Here is a 22,417-nt window from a genome sequence, read left to right on the forward strand (position 1 = left end):
AAGCGTTTAATGCAAACTCCACCTTGTTTCTACCCACGTTCCCAGCCTAATTTGAGTTTTCAACTCGGTTCCCGGCTATTCTACGATCTTTCCGCACCCTAAGTTCGATTAGTCTCTGTGGTTCTAATGGTCAAACTGGGTCTTGGGGGTGTTTAAGGTTGCATCCTGGGGTCAGCAAGGCCAGCAAAAGATCCTTATCTTTTTGTTCTGGCAAGATGGTCCGATTCTGGGAATCGGGCAGAGTTGATCCGACTCTGGGAGTCGAACGGTCCGATTCTGGAAATCGGACCGGTCTACTCCGACTCTAACAGTCGGATGGGGTTGGTCCGATTTTGGGAATCGTCTGACCCTGGTGGTCCGATTCTGGGAATCGGACCAAGAGGATGGTCCTACTTTTGAAGTGGTCTGACTATGGAGTGGTCCGAGTCCGATCCCAATGTTCTGACTATGATGGTCCAATTCTAATGGACAGTTTGAGTGCCACATGGCACGTCCGATTGGGTTGATCCGATTCTTGAGAATCGGACCGGTCTGGTCCGACTCTATCTCAGTCGGATGGTCCGATTCTGGGAATCGGACAGTCCGACCCCAGGACTCGGGTGGTTCAATTCTGGGGATCGGACCACTGCGAGTTGGTCCGACTACGTCGGCGGCGGGAGTGATTCCGGCGCGTTTGAATCCTTCCTAATGCCTGCTACACTCAATCACCACAGACTTCCCATATCTGATTAGAGAATTATTGGAACACACCGGACTCACCTGAAGCAGCACGAATCGAATGTGCCTAGAATCGGGGTCGCGTTTCCTCGTCCTGTGAACTAGAAGCTCTCTCTCTGTCTTTCTCTCTCTCTCTCTCTCTCTCTCTTTCACACAAGGCCAACCAAAGAAATGAGGTCTGTCTTGGCCTCCTAGGCCTCTTAAGGTCCTTTCCCAGCACTGCAAAACCTTACAGCCAGTTCCCTGTCCCTGTTCCACCCAGAAACTTGAATCTGGTCCCCTATTTTCCTGTTTCCAGCAGCAGCCAGAACCTCTATTTTCTCTTTTCTTACCCTAATCTAACCTTAATTTAGTGCAGCCAATATGAAAAACAGAAATGCAGAACAGTAGTCCTAATCTAATGCTTCCAACAAACCCAAATACTTACTTGTTCCACGGATTAAACCCTCCTAAATCTCCTAGTTATCTCGAGCACTGGTTCAGGCTGCAAACCCTACTTCCATGCTCGATCTGATGCGCGCGATGCTCAAGGATCGATTCCGTCTGTCCCGGCAACGGAACCAAAATGGAGGGGAGCTTCAAGCTCTACCCCAAGACCTACGGACCACTTATTGCTCAAGTGTTTCGAACCGAGCGGCCATGGCTACCTCTCACATAGCCGACGCGCAATGCCTACGTTACGGGTGTAGTGAGCTTACCTTGATGCTCGATCGAGTGCTCTCCTCTTTCTTGCACACTGGTAGCTCCACGATCCTTGAGGCAAGCTCAAGCAACCTCAATCCCTCTCCCATGAGCTTCATCCTCCATAGCCATGTGCGAGACAAAAGAAGAGAAGAGAGGAGGAGAAGATGAAGAGAGAAGATGGAGAGCTTCTTCTCCAAGATCCCTCACTCTCACACAATCACTCCCTTACTCCCTCACACTCTCTCAATCCATCTCTCAAGCACAAGCAAGAAGGCAAGAAACAAGAGAAGAAGAAGAAGAAGCTTTAGCCACACACAAGAATGAGCTTCCCATCCACTTTTCAACTTTATATACATGCTCTATTTTCCATGGGCGGTCATTCCCCTTTTTTACATGGCTGGCCATTAGCCTAGGCCCATTTCCTCCTTTCCCACCGTTCTAGTCTATCCTATCCCCAACTAATGCATACAATTTGCACAGGAGTGAGCCTGGCGCTCTTTTACAAGGTTTTGGAAGTGTTTTTGCACTTAATGGTGCACTTTTTATTCTTTTACTCTCCTTGGGCGACTCCAAGACTTCTTGAGGATCGTGCCCGTGCATTTAATTTTTTCATGGGTCTAGTTTCCATTTAAGGCACCTTTTCTTTTTCTCTTTTTCCATTTCCCGCTCCTCTGTGCTACGGTAAACAATTCGAAAGGAAGGATTCATTCCTTAGTAGTTTGCCAACAAAAACGATCAATGGAAATGTCTGTGCTTGCTAATAAATTTTAGAGCACTGTTTGGCTTTGTTTGATCAATGAATTAAAAGATAAATTGATATCTATACTTCAGGTTGAATGCCTGAAGGGAGAGGCAGCTTCAGTTACCCCCGACTGCCTGCCTAACCCTAACCAAGGGGACCGCGCTAAGAAAGTGGACCGAACCCGTCGCGAGAGGTCTCTCCGTTCAGCGCTACTTGGAGCAGGAGGACACTTGGGTGCCAGGGGGGCTCTGGCCGTAAATCCCTTGCCTTTCGGGCCCTGCACAAGAGGCTAATGTGACTCGTGATTGGATCTCAAGGCCCGCATACTAGTCTACGGGTGGAAACTTGGATTAGTGATCCCTGTGGATTTCTGGATAGCCTTCAGGCAGATTGTGGATAAGCCTACGGGCTGGATTTTTTGTATTTCAAAGATAAATATGATAACCTGTTAATAAGGAACTTGTCTAATATTGTTTTTCTATGTCAAGTGATAAGATTACGTGAAGGAACTGGTGTCTAACGGGTTAATTAAAGAAGCTGGTTGTTATATGTCCAACTAATGTGTTAGGTAATTAAATAACTAAAACAAACCGAGGAAAGTGCGGAGGATGGGCCATAGGTCTACGGATGGGTGGTCCCGGTTGGCCGAAAACTTTTCTCAAATCACGATGGAGAGCAAGAAGATCGTCAAAGAACACGAACAACAAAAGCGTTGACCTAGAGTTATGATTGAACCCGATTTACGTTGTTTTAGGGGGAACGGAATGGGACTATGCCTTATGGCAGAGAGGTTGAGCTTGCATCCCTCTCATTTCCCATTCTCCTTGAACCAAGTGCAGCGTGAATCCGCTTCGGACCTAGCGTTTCTGTGTAAAGTAGTTTGCTTGGGTCTGACGCTAGTTGCCGTTAGGAAATGACCAATAAGAAAACCCTAATTCAGGTCGATCCTAAGTGGGAACGGCCGAAATACTTCTGCTACGTGGCAGACGCGGAAAGCCCTAGATCGCAAAACCTGTAACATTCCATGGGAGTGCTGGGCGGAGCTTTCTAGACATCCTTTCCGATGGACTGCTAAGATGTGTCCTGAAGTTACAAGTGAACATGTTACAGATCTCTTATAGCCATTGAGCATGCAAGAGAAAAGCATGTTGCACAAACAAGGTGTCAAGTTGTTTGTCAATTGAGATAAAAAAGTACATAGTTTTCTTTATTGCACTCGATGCAATGTAAAACTAAGTAATCATGACCAAAATAATGACCTACCTAGTGTACCAATGCATTAACTGAATCTTCTTTTTCTCCTTAAAGGGGTGGTTCTCTACAAAGTTTACAATGGAGACCATCGCCATATTTAGAAATAAATAAAAATAGTACTTAAACTATTGTGCTTGTCACTTAAATATCAAATTGTGAACAATTATTTCTTCAACTAGTCTCAGTATACTTGGAAGTTCTGAAGGTAGCATTTTCTTTTGGACAATTTCTTTCATAGTGCTCTTTCTACCATGTTTTTTTAAATATGTTGTAGTTGTTTATATTTTTAGGACCTTGAAAGATACTTGCTTATTTTTCTTAAGATCTTCTATTGGACAAGACTGTACTTACTCCACATGCACTATATGTTCCAGCATTTGTGATGATGGAATTGAGTTGAGAATGAGCACTCCTAGCTATAAGAAAATAATCGACATAAAGCACCAAAATAATAAGACTACCATCACCGTCCTTCTTTATGCATAAGTAAAAATCCATATCACTACAAGAATACCTTGTTGAGATGTGAAGCTCAACATAAGCTAAAGCTCACATACCTAGATGATCATTTTTGCATTCATATCATTGACATGGTTAGTACTTGCATGGGCATATCATTCTAGTGATACTTTACAGCTTGACATCAATTAATCTATCTACTACTAGGATATCTATCTAGTCATCTCTCTACTGAGCATGTTTATGGACCACCATGTTATACTCTTGCTTATTCTCATAGACACAAATAGTGAAGAAGAAGAAGAAGAAGAAAGACTAAGCATTTTATCTTCCTATCATGTCTGCATTCTCTTTATGTGTTTTGTGCCTTGTAAGAGCTCAAGCTCCCTCTATCTTCCCCTATCTTTTGATCTTGTAGTTCATAACTACTACCTCCCATTTTGGGCATGTTCTGACCTCCGTTCATAAGTTTGATGCTGGGAGGCTTATTCCACAGTGGATTCCATGAGGTTTTTCGATCGATTTCGTAAAACTGGAGGCATATCCCACAATGGATTCCGTAAGGTTTTACGGTGGATTATGTAAAACTATATGTATTTTCCCGGGCTCGTACACAAGGTGGATTCCTTGTGTGAGAAGTTGACGGGGATGCCTGTCCTTTTCGAGTGTCATGTTAATTAATGTGCATGTGGGTGATTCCACATCAGGTGATTTTGCAAAACAAATATTTAAATTAATGGATGTTTATGAGTTTAGAGTGCACTCATATTGAATTAAGGTTAAGACAGAGTTCCAACATATTTAATTATTTTGTAGAGCTGAAGAATGCTAGGTATTCACTTTTGTGGATTTTATCTTATTATTTTCTAACAATTGTGAATGCTTCAATTGATGTGTAGAGCAGATAACGGTGGCATTAGGAAGCACCAAGCAATGGTGTGTATTAAGATTACCTAGAAGAATTATTATTTTGATGGACACACATCTTATCACTCAAGAGTGGTGTGAATATTTATTTAGGCACACTTATTTATTAAAGCGCTTGACAAACATTTACTATTTTTTATGCGCATAGATGCTCAGTTTAAATATTTTATTATTGAACATTGTATTTGTGTATATCTTGACTTTTGGGATGCCCAAACACTTTACTCTTTATTTGGGCAAAAGCAAACACAAAAGCCAAAAGCATGCTAATTGTAAATTGGGCTATTTTTGATCTTGGAGATTAATAAATTTATAAATACATGCCTTGTAAAGTACTCACACAGGGCATGGGGAGAGATTGTATCCAATTTGTATTTTTGTCTCATATCGTGCAAATCTCTCTTTTTGCTTTATGAGATTTTGTAGAGTTCTTTGTTCTTGGGGACATTTCGGAGTTCACTACGCGCACATACAACATCCGATTCACACACTAGTGGTATCAGAGCAAAGTTGAGATCAAGGGCTTTCAATCGCTTCCATCTCGCATACAAAGGCGGAGCTCTTAGAATGAACGGGCTCTACAAGCAGTCTCACGACAAACTGTCAATACTAGCGTGTTCCTAGTGTTGAAGAACCCCTTGTTGTGCTATCAGATCGTGAAGCACCTATCCCAAGAAGCGGAGAACCACCTCTGAAGATCATTTGTAAGTCTTTTTGGTTGACAAAGAAGCAGAGAAGAAATTTCAATAAGTTTGGAGTTTATAAGCTTTAAAAATCTTAAGAAGGACTTAACCTCTTCGAATTTCAACGTCGATGGCAACAGCATGTACTCGATGATGCCAAATCTGGTCATGACGTCCTCTTGTTCTGCATGCTGACTTGACAATTTGCTAAGTTTTTTATTAAAAAGCTTAAAGCTACTAAGCTTTACTAAATTTTCAATTCAATCTTAAATCTCATTCTTCCTAGCGAGTGTTCACTCCAAATTAATCTCGAACCCGCTTCACAACCCCAACAAGCCTCTGTTCCTACTTGCACTTTGACAAAGTTGATTTCCAGCAAGTAGACTGTCACACACAGTCTATTTCTCCCTTGGAAGAAGACCATCATCAATTTCTGTACCCGCGAAAGAAGCAAGATCATAAAATCCATTTTTAAAAAAAGCAAGCCTTGTAAACCCAAATTTGAGATATGCTCATCCTCCTAGTGAGATATGGAGTGTGTGAGGTTGTTTGAGATTTTTGCAGGATGTCCAATCAAAACATGGAAGATTTTATGGGTGAAGATGATTTACCATAACCGAACCTGGAGCAAAAATTGGACCTAATTATGATGCAGCTTCAAAAAGAGTGAAGAGTACCGTCAAAATTTGCAAGCACAACTGGCTGCACTTCAATTATCCACTATTGATCAAGACGGAATGCAACCCGAAGATGTTATTCGATGTACGATTGACATGACACTTAACACACAGTCTCTTAGAAAAGAAGCTAAGATAAGTAAAAGGAATTTCAAATGCCGTACTTTTAATGGTCAACGTGACAGAAAAATTTTCCTTACTTTCATAAGTCAGTTTGATGATTATTTCCATGAAGTGCTAGCAGTATGCTGAAAAAGATAAACTCAAAGGCATCACTTACCATTTAGCAGATAGAGCATCATTATGGTGGACTGTTGTCCGCAAGAGTATTGATTGCCCCACTACTTGGGAGGCATTTCAAAAGAAATTATTGCAGAATTTTCTTCCACCTCAATTCCATGAAAAAGCAATCAAACAATGTGATCTTCTATAACAAAGAGATCATGAATCCATATCGCAATACACTGAGCATTTCTAGAGTGCCTTACTACAACTTCAAATACTTGAAGATGTTCCTGAGGCGATCCACAAGCGTAATTATATGTCTAGTTTGCTTGGTCACTTCTATGCGAAAATGAACATGTTCAAGCCAAAGACTTTGGAAGATGCAATTTCTTTAGCACACGATGCTGAAGACAAAATTCATGGATGAGAAAAGCGATCGCAACAATTTCTAACTAATGGTGACTTTGAAACAAAGCAACCCAATTCTAACTTTCAAAAATTCAATCAAAATCACTTTGTTTCTGCTTCTTTCTGTAAACCCTAGACTTAACCCCCTGCTTTACCATCAAACACAAACTCAAACCCTAACCCATCTCTCTAGCCAAATCCCAACATACCCAAATTTCTAGCCCTTACCAATAATGTTTTCAAAGCAAAGCCTATAGTTTGCTACAAGTGTCAACAACCTAGACACTTAGTAGTGAATTGTCAATCCAAGAAGCCAATTGTTCAAATGAATTACTTGGGAGTGATGGAAGACGAAGACCATGAAGATATGCCAAGACTTCACTAAAGATGATGATGATATTTGTGATGCTTCAGATAATTTACCAAGTATCCCAAATCCTCAGGTGAAATGTTTTGTACATGGTCAAGAAAAGATTGTTTTGCATGATGATGGAAGCACACATGATTTTATTTATACAAAGTTGACAAAATAATTGAATTTACCTACTATTTCAACTCATTATCACACAAAGGCTTCATTCCTAGGCACTAGATACAATGGTACACAAAGAAGTTCATGATTTAGAAATTAAAATTGGCAATTATGTTGAGCGCAAAAATTACTTGGTTGTGCCTTTGCAAGCTAGTGATATTATTTTAGGAATGCCTTGGCGTCACAAATATAATCCCGATATAGATTATTCCACATATTACATGAAAATTTATTCTAACGAAAAACAAATCACATTACATGGAACACACACCTTTGATAATTTTCCCTTAGTCACACACATGCTAAATGTGCATTGAGAAAAGGTAGCAAATCATAGTTAGTATAGGTGAATGAAATTGAAGCTAAGGAAAATCACATGTATCCTAGGCATGCACAATTTCTTTCACAATTTAAAGATTGTTTTGCTACTAACTTACCACTTGGTTTACCACCTACACATCTTGAAGCACCTTATAGACATAATCAAATTGAACAGAAAGAAATCCAAGCACAAGTTGAAGTACTGTTGAACCGAGGACTCATTAGGCCCAGTAGTTCTCCTTTTGGTATACTTGTCCTATTAGTTAAGAAGAAAAATAATACCTATAGGATGTGCATTAACTGTCGTTCCCTAAATAAGGTCACTGTTAAGAATAGATATCTGATTCCTAGGGTAGACGACCTCATGGATAAATTACAAGGAGCCACTATTTTTTGCAACATAGATCTCAAATCTGGATATCATCAAGTATGATTGGATACACTTGACATTTTCAAGACTGCATTTAGAACTCAGTTTGGTCATTATTAATCCCTTGTTATACCTTTCAATTTGACTAATACACCAACTACATTCAATCGTATGATGAATCGAATATTTTTGAAGTATCAAAATTGTGTAATTGTTTTCTTTGATGACATATTGGTTTTCAGTAAGAATGAGAACGAACATTATGAAAATCTATCTTTGGTTTTCAAATTTTTGAAAGAGAATCAGTTATATGCTAACCCTAACAAGAGTGAATTTTTCCAAATCCAAATTGAATACTCAAGTCATATTGTTTCTTCTGATGGTATTCGTGTTGCTCCTAAAAAGATAGAGGCAATTTTGAATTGGCCAATCTCTAAAATGTGCATGAGTTACGTTCTTTCTTAGGTCTTGCCAGCTTTTATAGAAAATTTGTAAGAAATTTTTCATTGCTTGCATTGTCTTTTACAAAATTGTTAAAGAAAGGTGTTGTATATCATTGGTCTGAAAATCAACAAAAGTTTTTTTATTTACTAAAACATGCTTTAACACATTCACTTGTTTTGCAATTACTTGACTTTAACTGACCATTCTTTCTAGTAGTCATTGATGCTAGCAGATCAGGAATAGGAGTTTTTCTCATGCAAGATTCACATCCCATAGCCTATTCTAGTTGCAAACTTAAACCCTCTAACTAAAGTATTCTACCTATGATAAAGAATTGTTGGCTACTTACATCAATGGAAACACTATCTAATGGGATCCAAATTTATGATCAAAACTAATCAACAAAGTATCAAGCATCTCCTTAGTCAGCCACAAATTTTTGACCATCGTATCAAAAGGGCTGCTTTCATTCAAAGTTGCCGTCCACTTATCCAATATCAATCCGATAGAGAAAATATTTTTGATGATGCACTGAGTAGAAGACCAAGTATCCATAATATTTCCATTCTATCTTTTGTTTCCCTTATTCCTATGAAGAATACCTATGACCATGACCCCAGTTTTCAAGCTGATTGGAATAAATTAGTTGCTAATAATTGGATTCCAACTGATTCTTTGTCTTATTTTGATGGATTTTTGTTTTATGAGAAAAGATTGTGTGTCACTGTTCCATATAGATCATTTGTGTTGCACAAAATTCATTGTCCCCCATATCAAGGCCATAGAGGTATTATTTCTACTTTAAAAACATTGGTTGAAGATTTTTACCGGCCACAAATGGAATTTGATGTTTCTAACTTTGTTTCTGAGTGTTTAATTTGTCAAAGAGTCATGCGACACCATGGTAAGCAATATGGCTTGTTAATGCCTTTACTAATTCCTAAATGTCCATGGGAACATATTTCAATGGATTTTATAACTGGTTTGCCTAACACACAAGCTAATCATGATATGATTTGAACTATTGTAGATTGCTTTAGCAAACAAGCAGATTTTCTACCATGCAAGAAAACATTAACTGCATCTCAAGTTGCACAATTGTTTTTGAAGATTATTTTCACTAACCATGGTTTGCCTAAGGCTATCATTTTTTATCGTGATTCTAGATTTTATAACAATTTTTGGACTACTTGTTTGCTAATTTGGGTACTAAGATTGATTTCTCATTTGCATTTCATCCTGAAACCAATGGGCAAACAAAAGCTATTGATAGTACAATTCTAGATCTTTTGCGTGCATACACAATTTCAAAACCACAAATATGGGGTACACACTTGCACATCTACTTCAATTTGCATACAATAATACACCACACACAGCTACACATAAGATCGCCTACACCTGTTACATCATTGTCCAACAAAGTTAAAGCTGTTGATGATATTGCCAATACACATGCTACTATTTTTGCTAAAGTTAAAGATATGATTATGAAAGCCCAGCAATCATACATTAAACAAGCTAATAAGAAAATAAAAGCCATGAGTTTCAATGTTGATGATTATGTTAGGTTACGCACTAAAAAGAGAAGATTGCAAAGTGTTTAGAAACATCTTGTTGTTAAATTAGCACCTAGATTTTATGGACCTTTAAAAATAATTCACAAGATCAATGACAATGCATTTAAATTAGCACTACCCAAACATTGGAAGATACATAATACTTTTTCATATCAGTTTGCTACGACCTTTTAGAGGCCAATTACCTATCCACCCTATATATGAAAACCCTCCTTTGTTAGAAGAAAAAACTGAAATACTTGAACCTGAAACTATTCTAGACACTGACTTTATGACCACTAGAACTGCTCGTAGATACTCTAGATATTTGGTTAAGTTTAAATTAATCTTGTTAAAGAGGCCCGATGGATGCATGCCCGCAACCTAAGTGATTACCCCTCACGGCTCGCTCCACCTTGAGCTAATAGCAATTGAGGACAATTGTTATCCCACCCCGGGGATATGATGCCAGGAGGCATATTCCACGGTGGATTCCATGAGGTTTTTCAATGGATTCCGTAAAATTAGAGACATATCTCGTGATGGATTCTGTGACGCTTTACAATGGATTCCATAAAACTGTATGTATTTGCTGGGGCTTGTACACAAGGTGGATTCCTCTTGTGCGAGAAGTTGACGGGGACGCCTATCTTTTTCGGGCGTCATGTTAATTTAATGTGCACGTGGTTGATTCCACCGCAGGTGATTCTGCAAAATAAATATTTAAATTAATGGACATTTATGAGTTTAGAGTGCACTCATATTAAATCAAGGTTAGGACAAAGTTCCAACCTATTTAATTATTTTGTAGTTTAAGACTGCTAGGTAGCCACTTTTGTGGGTTTTATCTTATTATTTTCTAACAATTGTGAATGCTTCAATTAATTTGTAGAGCAGGCAGTGGTAGCGTTGGGAAGCACCAGGCAATGGAGTGTACTCAGATTACCTAGAAGAATTATTATTCTGATGGGTGTGCATCTTATCACTTAAGGCGTGGCGTCAATATTTATTTAGGCGCGCTTTTTTATTAGAACGCTTGACAAACATTTATTATTATTTATGTGCATAGGCACTCGATTCAAATATTTCATTATTGGACATTGTATTTGGCCGCAGCCTGAGGTTTGGGACACCCAAACACTTTACTCTTTATTTGGGCAAAAGCAAACACAAAAGCCAAAAGCATGCTAATTGTAAATTGGGCTATTTTTTAGCTTGGAGATTAATAAATTTATAAATACATGCCTTGTGAAGCACTCGCACAAAGCATGCGGGGAGATTGTACCCAATTTGTATTTTTGTCTCATGTTGTGCAAACTCTTTTTGCTTTATGAGCTTTTGTAGAGTTCTTTGTTCTTGGGGACCTTTCAAAGTTCACCACACGTGCATACAACATCCAATTTGTGCACCAAAGTTTGAGGCTCTTCATATGTAAATCTGGTAAGGTTCACAAACTTTGCAAATCTTGTCAATTTTCAAATAGGTTGCAAGTATTGGGTGTGGCAAATAGTATTGGGTACTGCCAAACGTTACATGTGTTGCTTACGGTATGCTTATATACCAAGTTTACTATAGTGATAGTTTATTCAAATTAGAAGGTTGTTTATAAAGGTATACTTATGGATTTTTTTGAGCCTTTATGGCCTTAAGTAGGCACTTATGGAATGGTATCATATGTTTGATACTTTTATGCATACATAAGGATATAGCCATAGTGCTATGGATCCGTGTTTATATATAAAAAAAGGCTCGTGATGGCAACCTTATGATTTTGGTACTTTATGTGGACAATATGCTTACTGTTGGGAGAGCTCATGATGATGAGTTAGATGTATTGAAAATTTAGCTCAATAAGAGCTTTGAGATGAATGACAAGGGATAGGAATTGCATACTCTTGGGATGAGCATCACGTGCAATTGCTCTAAGGGGCTTCTTTATCTATCAGAGAAGGAGTATATCCTAAAAGTCATTGAGCAATTTCATATGCAAGATGGTAATCCTATTGGTTGTTCTCTACCTTCTTATGTGAAGGTTAGTTAGGCCAATTGTTTGCAGTTTGATGAGCAGAAGGCGGAGTTGGCCAAGATTCCTTATGCATCCATCGTGAGTAGTTTGATATATACCATGATAACTACCAAGCAAGGTCCAATCTCTCATCTACTTGCAGTAACCAAAATGAAGAAAGCATGTGAAGCTTGTATGATGGGCAAGAAATAGAGGAAGGAATTTTCACAAGAAAGTAAAAATAGAGTGAATACTTCTCTAGAATTGGTGCATGATGACTTGTGTGGTGAAATGCTTACACAAGTCGTGGGAGGATCTTCTTTTATGTTAATCGTTGCTGAGTTGATGAGTACAATAGGAAGATGTGGGTATACTTTCTTTGTGTGATAAGGCTCAAGATTTGGGTATTTTTAAATGATGGCTAAGACTTATTGAGAATAAAATGGGGCAAAGTGCAAAGAATTTTAGAATAGATGGTAGTGGTGAGTTCAACTCAAAGGAGTTTGAAGACTTTTGCAAGAGAAAAGGGATTAATCATAAATTGACAAAGCCTCATAACCTTAGCAGAATGACATTATTAAATGCCAAAATGGCACTATTGTGAAAATGGCAAGGTCTATGCTTAAGGGCAAGGGATTGCCTAACCAGTTTTGGGCAAAAGCTATTAATATTACAGTCTACATTCTCAATTGGAGTTACACAAAAGAGCTCTTGAGGAGAAAAATCCTCATGAGGCCTATTCTAGTAAGAAACCATTTGTCTCACATTTTAGAACTTTAGGATGTGAATGTTATGTACCTATTCCAAAGGATAAGAGAAATAAGTTAAATTCAAAAAGTAAAAAATATATATTCTTGGATTATATTGATGAGCAAAAAGTCTTACAAATTGTATAACTGAGAGGTAAAGGAGATTATAGTGATCCATGATGTGGTATTCAAGGAGTAGCCATATATAATGGAGGAAGAGAATATAAGTTTTTCCACTTTATCATCCAACAAAGAAGCAATCCACTAAGAACGTATCTCGAGAGCTATCTTGCCCTTAAGCAGGATGGAGCATCATCTTTGGATGATGAGAAAAAAGTTCAACAACCTACAATCATGCCACCAAAAAAGCCATTGTCGTGATAGGTGAAGTAGCTCTATGATCATAGTAATCTTATGCCTATTGTAGTCAAGGAAAATGCAGATGGACCAATGAGGTATTTGAGAATAAAGGAGCAAAGAAAGTTTTTTTCTTACATAGTCAGTATGGCCTTGATGGTGGTTGAGATTATGAGAGAAGTAAAGGAGCCAGCATACTTGGAAGAAGAACTTGCCCTATCTAGCATGGAGAGTAGCTATGCAAGTTGAGTATGACAACATAATGAAGAATGATACTTGGAGGAAGATTATTAGTACCAATGTTGAGAATCAAGCTCACTCTACTCTACTAACTCTCCAATTGTAGCTTATTTGTATGTCATGTGTAGGCAATAAGTGAGTCTATGACTCAACCAGTAGTTGGATCTAGCCTCCTTCACTATTGTAGAGTTAGACCAAGTGAGGTAGACTAACAATGTAGAATGGGAGAATGAATACATAGAGAGAACACTACTCTTAGCTCTTGCTCCATTCTTTTCCCTCCTTATCTCTCCTAAATTTTAACATGGTATTAGAGCATGTGTCTATAAGGAGCTTGAGTAAAAAGGTTAGAGCTATGGATCTGATTTACAAACTGTGTGAGGAAGATCCTTGTAGAAAAATGGAAGGCATGAACTTATTGTGCTTACTAATTAGGATCTATTGAGGCCTTCAAGGTGATTCATTAGCTTACAATGGAGATTTGGGAGGTGAGTTTTGTGACCAGCAACAGTCTAGGTATTCATCATGAAGCTATAGGGTGCACCTATTCTCAATCTAATAGTGTTGGCAGCATCAAAGATATGGTTGATACCTTCCTTGCTGATTATTGGGTGGTAGTTATATTTCCTATCTTCTGAAGCAACTTGGGCACTATTGAGTGCACATTACAATAGTAATAAACAACAACAAACTCGTAATGTGATTTAGCATGAACAACATGGAAATGTGTCTATTTCCTAGGCATTGAAGACAAGGACAACAACTCACTTGAGAGCTTGTGGCATCTACACATTGGAAGATACTTTTGAGCATTGATATTAGAAATCCTTGTGTTGATCTGAGCATCCATAGTGCTATCTAATCAATAGAAATATGTATATATAGACCAATGTGAACTGTGAAGAAATACAATTGTTCTTTTGATAGTATTGATCATACATTTTCAACCATCTAATGCTTGACAATGACACATTTTGACATCGAGGGATGCCTGAGAATAAACTTGGCACCATATTCATGCACTTGAGATCACAAGAAGTGGACTGAAGGTTTATATTGAAAATAGTATTGTCAAGATAATCTACGCATATGCTTGGAAGACATTGGGTCTTTGGCTATGGGAGTGAATAAGAGTAGTAATGGATGGATAGATGTATATGATGTTAGAGAGATTCTTAAGTGAGGATTAATAATAGTAAGAGATTAGGCAGATTCTCATATGAGAGCAAAGGTGATGATAAAGATTACATAGAGTCGAGACCAACGAGAGATGAAACAACACACATGCAAGAGATCAGAGGCTCAAAGTATCCCAAAACCAATCATTGATCAAGAAAACATGTTTACAATGAGTCTTCCCTTCACTATGTTCTATTTCACCCTATTACACCGAAAAACTTGCACCAAATACTAGCTTCTACTCTATACTCAGACAACAAATTTGATGGTCACATTGGCTTTGAAAGCGAAGTAAAACCTAGGATATTTGGTTAGAATTATCTCCGATCTCTTCTTCTCCCTCCTTGCCATCTAGAGTGGTGTTAATTCTTGCCTAAAAACTGGGATCGTGTGCAGTGTGAATTGAGGAGCTTCTTTTTGCAAGAGATCTTCAAAACTGCTAGCTAAAAAACAACTTTTTTTTTGCATGATACCCTATTTTAGAAGTTTTCTACACTTTTTGAGGATATTTACAAGTAATAATGTTCAAAATATAAAAAGTAGACTAAAATTATCCGAAAATCCTTTCATTTTGAACCATCCATACTATGGACACTAAGACTAATGACTAATATAATATTGAATCTCTAGATTAATAATAAAGTTAGATGATGATGCACTCCAAGTTTTTTCACATTGTTTCCACATATCTACAAATCATTCACAACAAAGCACTTTGGCTGTTCACAGTTTTTTGTTACTAGCACTTGCAATCGCGATTGTGTCATGGATATGCTATGGAAGCCATTGGTTGCTCTTGAATCGAAGCTAATCTTTTTTGTCCCTTCAATCGAAGCTAACCTTGGATAGAGGCTAACTTGGCATCATTAGAACCTAACCCCTTGACATGATCTGCTAGAAAGAGATACCTATGTTTCTGGAATAGGTAAAGCGGTCGCATTCAAGGCTTGTTTGGGCAATGCTCTCTTCTCCTAAAGATAAGCAAGACCTGTGCTTATTGGACCAAGCTGTCAAGAAGAAATCACACCACTAGTTACCTAGCTCAGCCACGGCTCTTTGAGAAACATGGATCTAGAGCTATGCTAGCTATGGCGGACGGAGGTTATAAACATAAAATATGACTGAGATAAAGAATTGTAACTCAAGTGAATTATGTTTCATAATAGATTAACTGGTTCCATAATAGATTAACTTGGACTCATAAACATTGTTCCATAATAGATTAACTGGTTCCATAATAGATTAACTTGGACTCATAAACACAATCTTGAGTGGCTCAGATTGATAGTTTCATCACATTGAAATGAGTGTCAAGTACATGCCTTTGTAGCTTTTTTTGAATAGTACCACTCTCCTCACTGTGCATATGGGATTCTGAACCTTTTTCCTAGAGCAATAGATCATTTGTCTTTCTTCTAGCCTCATCAGGGCAAGCATTATTTTCTATTCTCAACACCATTACAAAAAAGGATGGGAGGAAATTACATCTCAGAAATAGTGAAGACATAACTATGTGAGGGAGGAGCAAGGCATGTGGACCTTTGGTGTGATGGTTCTCTTTATCCCAAAGATCCTCACACTATTAGCACCCCACCCTTTTCAAACCCAACTACCCTTCTTAGGTTTGTTGCAGATGGCAAGAATGGTCTTCTTGGCTATTACAAAGCTATCTCTACAACACCTCCAATGGAGAGTGCAATGATGCACATCAAGAGTAGAACCATCAATAACTTAAAGGCGAACAACCTCCAAGAAGAAAAGATCAAATCCCAACAATAGGAGGTAGAAAGGCTAAACAAGCCACTGCAAATTTTGAGATAGAAGCAAAAATTGCTTGGCCCTTGACAAAGAAAACGAGAACTAAAGAACATAGAGGATTTGAAGGTGGGTTCTATAGATATGAAGAAACGAATAAGGGCTATAAGGTTAGGAATCTCTTGTCTTACTCCTCTATGATTTTTTGTTATTATGTCTCATTGCTTTACATTGTCCCTCTTGTTTAGGGATGTGCTACAGCCAAAACAAGGAAAATTGTAACCCCAATGTCAACCTTGCAAAGCGACTTAAGCCACTTGTTAGCTCAAAGATTGCAAAAGAAATCATACAGGAGAAGAAGTTTAAGGTAGTGCAGAGGCAAGTTGTTGAGAAGTGGCTTTGGTTTCATACAAAAAGAGATTACAAGTTCATTTAAATCATAGGGTATTAAGCCAAAGCTCCTACCCAAATCTGCAGCAATCTGGAGACTTCAGAAATATCTTAACTTAAAGCAAGAGGAGTATGTTGGAAAGTCCTATCACATCAATGGAGAGCTTAGGGAAAAATAGGGTATGGTTGTCTATGACGAATACAACAATATCTTCATGGATTTGGAGATATTACAGGTCTGAATGGTTGAGTTTTACAACATCTCACATGTAGAGACAAATGGCATATTGAAGTTTACATTAAAGATGGATGAGTGCTTGATTCTAAAAGACATTAAGATGGAGAGGGTAGCCATTACATTGATGGATAGGGAAATGGCAAACATGCCAAGGGATGATCCCCATTACTTCAATGTACAATCCAAAATGAATTTATGGTGGCTTGGGACATTTCTGGTTGTGTCAGAAAATTATGAAGCATTGGAATGGGTCTTTTATAAGACTCCACTACCAGATGTTATTAATGCTCAAATGAAAAGACAGAAGACACTACTGGTTCCAAATAAGGGAAACTTTTAAGTTACTTGCCATCTTGCATCAGAATCGAATACTCTAAAGTTCTTATATAATTGTAACAGAGGCCCAGCCACCCTTCTTTGCTTGTATTGCATGGAGGATGCAAAAACTCTTGATCAAAAGTGGTGGAAGAAGGCACCTAATCGTCACCAATTCGACAAAGATTTCAAAACAATCTTTGATATATCTCTATTGAATGTACATATATGTACAATGCATGCACTTTGTTGAGTGATTGAGAAGCTTGTCAACCTGTACATTGCATTTGCTTGGAAGATCATGATCCACACATAACGAAAGAAGGGGATTGCTGCTCTTGAGATGTTATTGGCAGACATGAAGCTTCATAGAGGAGAGGTACAAATCATGCAGGATTAAAAAAATTCAAATAATGAAATAGACACACCAAGAAAAGTTTCTCTTAGAGGTGTGAAGGCAAGACTATTCCTTTCGAGACCCATTGACAACATGTGATAAAAGCTGACCAAACGTGGAAGGTACTACAAAAGGACACATGTAAGTAGGTTTGAATTTGAGCAATGGAGAAGGCTGCACAACACAATAAAGGATCACAAATCTCTTTCAAGTCATGAAAGTCAGAAGTGTGGCATGCTGTGGATATAATATTCATGATGCTGGAGAAGGAGACACTGACAAATATAGACAAGAAGACATTTCAGACTACTCTAGATCTATTCAAGAAAGAGTTCCTAAAAGCATGGGAAGACGTCAATTTCACACACTACATGGTAAGACAAGTCTTTGGTTTCATACATGTTAGTATAAAATTGTCAGGGTCTACCAAACACTGTCCAAAGACTAACCATTTATCTCTAGCAGATCATATACAATCATATGCCATATTTCATTGAAAAGTATATAAATCCAAGTATTTGAAGCACACAAGGCATGGAAAAGTTCCGTTACATGGCACGCAATGCATATTTCAGGAATAACCAACATGGTGGTGGTAGTAGAAAAGCCAATTGTCTTTACGAGCTATTTCAATGGTTTGACAAAAGGATATTACATATACTACAAACAAAAGAGGAATTAAAATAATTAGCCATTACAAAAGCAGTACGAGATGCTAGGATAAAGAACGACAAGAAGATAGAATCATTTAGAAATTCAAATGCACTTGAAGGACTCGCAAAATGGAGGCAAGGTCGACACTATCACAATCATCATTGGGTTAGAATACAAGAGGAGACCTCTCAAATTGATGATACACTGTAAACTTGATAACTATGATCACAGTAACCTTGTGTGCATGTGTAGTAAGCATGTAGGAATCCTCCATGAATTCAATTAAGAAATCTTCATAGATCTCTTGGAGAGAAAGGAGGGCAGAGGTAGTCCACTGCATCTCTATTCTATGACACTTGCAGATCTCTCTGAAAACCCTCTGGAAAGGGAGCCTCGAGATTGCAGGCTACATGTGGCACAAAATGCACCTAAGCTCGTCAAGAACTCCCTGTGTGCATTTTATCTTCATCTCTTGGACTGAGCCTGTAACACTGTTGTGACGCTGCGCGTCTACCACTGCAAACCTAAGGGTAGAATTTGCTACCAAAATTTTGGACTCTTAAGTCAGTGTCATTATTTTTCATTGTGTGTATCTTTTGTGTTTGCATTTTCATGACGCACGAGCACATGTAGTTAGGCTAGGCACAAATTCCTCAATGCATTCATAATTTTTTGTGGAGCATCGCTCAATTGATTGCATATCATGGATCAAAACTTTTGTATTTCCTTAAAGCATGAGTGATTGGACACGAAGTTTTCTTCCAAAAGCATATTTTTGATAGGTGTAATGCATGGAAAGATGGGTTCATAAGAAGATATTCATTTTGAAAGCTCGAAGACATGGGAAGACTACACTTGAGGTGATTCTCTACTCTAGGAAATCACCATCCATGGGAATGAAAACAAAGTCACTTCTTAATGTTGAGATCATGAATCATGAAATACCTTCATGAGATATGATGTATTGAAGTTGAAGTCCATTTTGTGCCACCCATTACTACCCATCGAATTGACAACTTTTTCTTGGAATTAATGGTTATTATGATGGGGAAAGGATTGAAGTTATGTTAATGATATTTATCAGTTGTTGCAAGGTTTATGAATTGCTTTCACTATAATAGGGTTAGAAACTCCCGCCCCAAAGAGAAGTGGATCATGAGATCAAGCTAGTACCAAGAGCTGCACCAATTGCAAAGAGACCTTATAGAATGTCCATACCGGAAGCAATTGAGCTGAAGGAACAACTCAAGCGATTGCTAGATTAGGGCTACATCCATCCTAGCAGTTTACCATGGGGAGGTCCAGTACTGTTCCAGAAAAATAAAGATGGAATACTTCGACTATGTATTGATTATCGAGGGGGCTGAATCAATCAACTGTCAAGAACAAGTATCCTATTCCTAGAATAGATGAGCTTCTTGATCGTCTTCAGGGTGCAAAGATCTTCTCCAAGATTGATCTCAGGTCAGGTTATTATCAAATAAGAATCAAGGAAGAAGATATTCCAAAGACAACCTTCAACACAAGATATGGGCACTTTGAGTTCCTAGTTATGTCATTCAGACTTATGAATGCACCTGCCACCTTCAACAGGTTAATGTAGGATATCTTTAGGCCATATCTTGACAACTTCGTACTTGTCTTCTTTGATGACACTTTAGTCTATTCCAAACAGGAGGAAGATCATAAACCCCAACTTCGAATTGTCCTTGAGACAATGAGGTCACACAAGCTATATGCTAAGATGAAGAAATGTGCATTCTTCAAGCGTCAGATTCAATATCTGGGATTCATCGTATCAACGGAAGGAATCTCAGTGGACCCAGCCAAAGCCAGAGATGTGCTAGAATGGCCAATACCAACAACTGTCAAAGAAATACGCAGTTTTCTTAGATTGACAGGATGGTATAGGCTCTTCATAAAAAACTATGCTTTGCTTGCAGCACCTCTGACGAACTTACTGAAGAAGCAAGCATCCATTGCATGGTCAATTGCCAAACAAACCAGCTTTGATAAATTAAAGAAAATTTTGGTATCATCACCTATCCTAAAACTTCCAGACCTCAGAAAGGAGTTTAGGTAGTAACTAATGCTAGCACACTTGCCTTAGGATGTGTACTCATGTAGGAAGGTCATCCTGTAGCATACTCTTCAAGGAAACTAAAGAGCCATGAGAAGAATTATGCTGCCCATGATTTAGAACTGTTAGCTGTCATCCATACTCTAAAGCTTTGGAGACACTACCTGTTGGGTAACAAGTTTACTCTAGTGACTGATCATAAGAGTCTCAAATGGATCTTTACCCAGAACGAGCTCAACATGAGGCAACGTCAGTGGATTGAAGTGCTGGAGGAGTATGACTTTGAAATCAAATACCGACCTAGAAAGGAGAATTCAGTTGCCGATACACTCAATCACAAGGCATTCCTTAATTCTCTAATCTTGCAAAACCCATCAACAGCTAGATCTCTAGCCACAAAGGTGTCCATGCCAAACAACCCAATACTTGAGCTAGCTAGAGAGGAAGCATGCCATGATCCATCTTATCAAAAGATGCTAAGGGAGATCCCTATCAAGGACAATGATCAAAAGCTACAGGCTAAGTATCATGAATTCTCTATCAATAGTGGACTTGTCTACTATAGAACGAGATTATGTATACCGGCAAGCCAGTCACTTAAACAGAAGATATTGTGGGAATCTCATGATTCCCCTTTCTCAGGACATCCTGGCTATGCCAAGACTCTCAATGCAGTTAGAAAGAGCTACTATTGGGAGAGGCCTAAAGGTGACATTCTCAAATATGTCACTGAGTGTTTGTCTTGTCAACATATCAAAGCCGAACATGTCAAAATGCCAAGAAAGTTACAACCACTTGACACTCCCCAAATGAAATGGGAATTCATCAGTATGGACTTTGTTCTTGCCCTACCCCCAGTTCAGGAAGGATACAACTCCATCATGGTTGTGGTTGACATGCTTACTCAGGTTGCACACCTTATTCCAGTAAAGACAAACTATAAAGCCTCAGACATTGCAAGGTTGTTTATCAAGGAGATATTTAAGCTACATGGGTTACCCAGAAGAATCATTAGTGATTTTGATTCTCTCTTCTTATCACACTTCTGAAGAGCTATCTTTGAAGCCATTGGGACTCAACTCTATTTTAGTACAACTTACCATCCCCAAACTAATGGCCAAATAGAGCGAGTCAATCAAGTTATCGAGGATATGCTAAGGGCACATTGCTGTCGTGAACCAAAAAGGTGGATTCAATATTTTCCTTTGGTTGAATTTTCCTACAATGCTTCTTACCAACAAAGCATTCAGATGACCCCTTTCCAAGCATTGTATGGTCATGACTGTCGAAGTCCCCTAAACTTCTCAGATCCAACCTTGAAAGTTGAAGCTTCAAGGCAGATGTTGGAAGAGATGGATGACCAAATAAAGTCAATAAGATAGGACATTCAAGCCGCCAAGGATAGACAGAAGGCATATGCAGATTTGAAGCATCAAGATAGAATCTTCAAGGAAGGAGACATGGTCTTCATTCGCGTACGCCCAAAGAAAGTTCCCTATCCTTAGGAGATTGCAAGAAGCTAAGTCCAAGGTATTGTGTGTAAAATATTACACGGCGCAGCGAACAGAATCTGAGAAAGAGATAGAGAGTACACAACAGATAAGAGGAGAATCAGTAAAATTCTTTAACTCCAAACAACTGATACAAAGATGGCTCTGTCCACCCGTGCGCTTCCACTGTGTGAAGCTTAGATGGCGATCTAGACAGAAGATAGGTGAAGAGCTTAAGGCTAGCTGGAACAACAACTCTGACTGGGTGAAAGATGAGTGTGAGATGGCTGCGAAGGGGTTTAGCTTTTATAGCCCGCGAAGGTCGTTAGGTCGGCCTGCTGACCGACCTACCATATGAGCCTCCACTAGTCGGCCAGGGAATATTCCAGGGAATATTTCCTTTACCATCGGGCCAGGGGCGCTGCCCCCGGACCCCCGCCAGGGGGGCCGCTGGCCCCCCTGGGACCCCCCAGCCAGGGGCCGCTTCCGCGGCCCCCGGACCCCACAATAGGGGCCCCTTTTAACTCCCTTACCACGCAACTCAATGCAATGTGCCTCGAGTTGCT

This window comes from Lygodium microphyllum, chromosome 10, assembly GCF_053477565.2.
Source record: "Lygodium microphyllum isolate KBCC chromosome 10, Lygodium_microphyllum_v1.1.10, whole genome shotgun sequence".
NCBI lineage: Eukaryota > Viridiplantae > Streptophyta > Polypodiopsida > Schizaeales > Lygodiaceae > Lygodium > Lygodium microphyllum.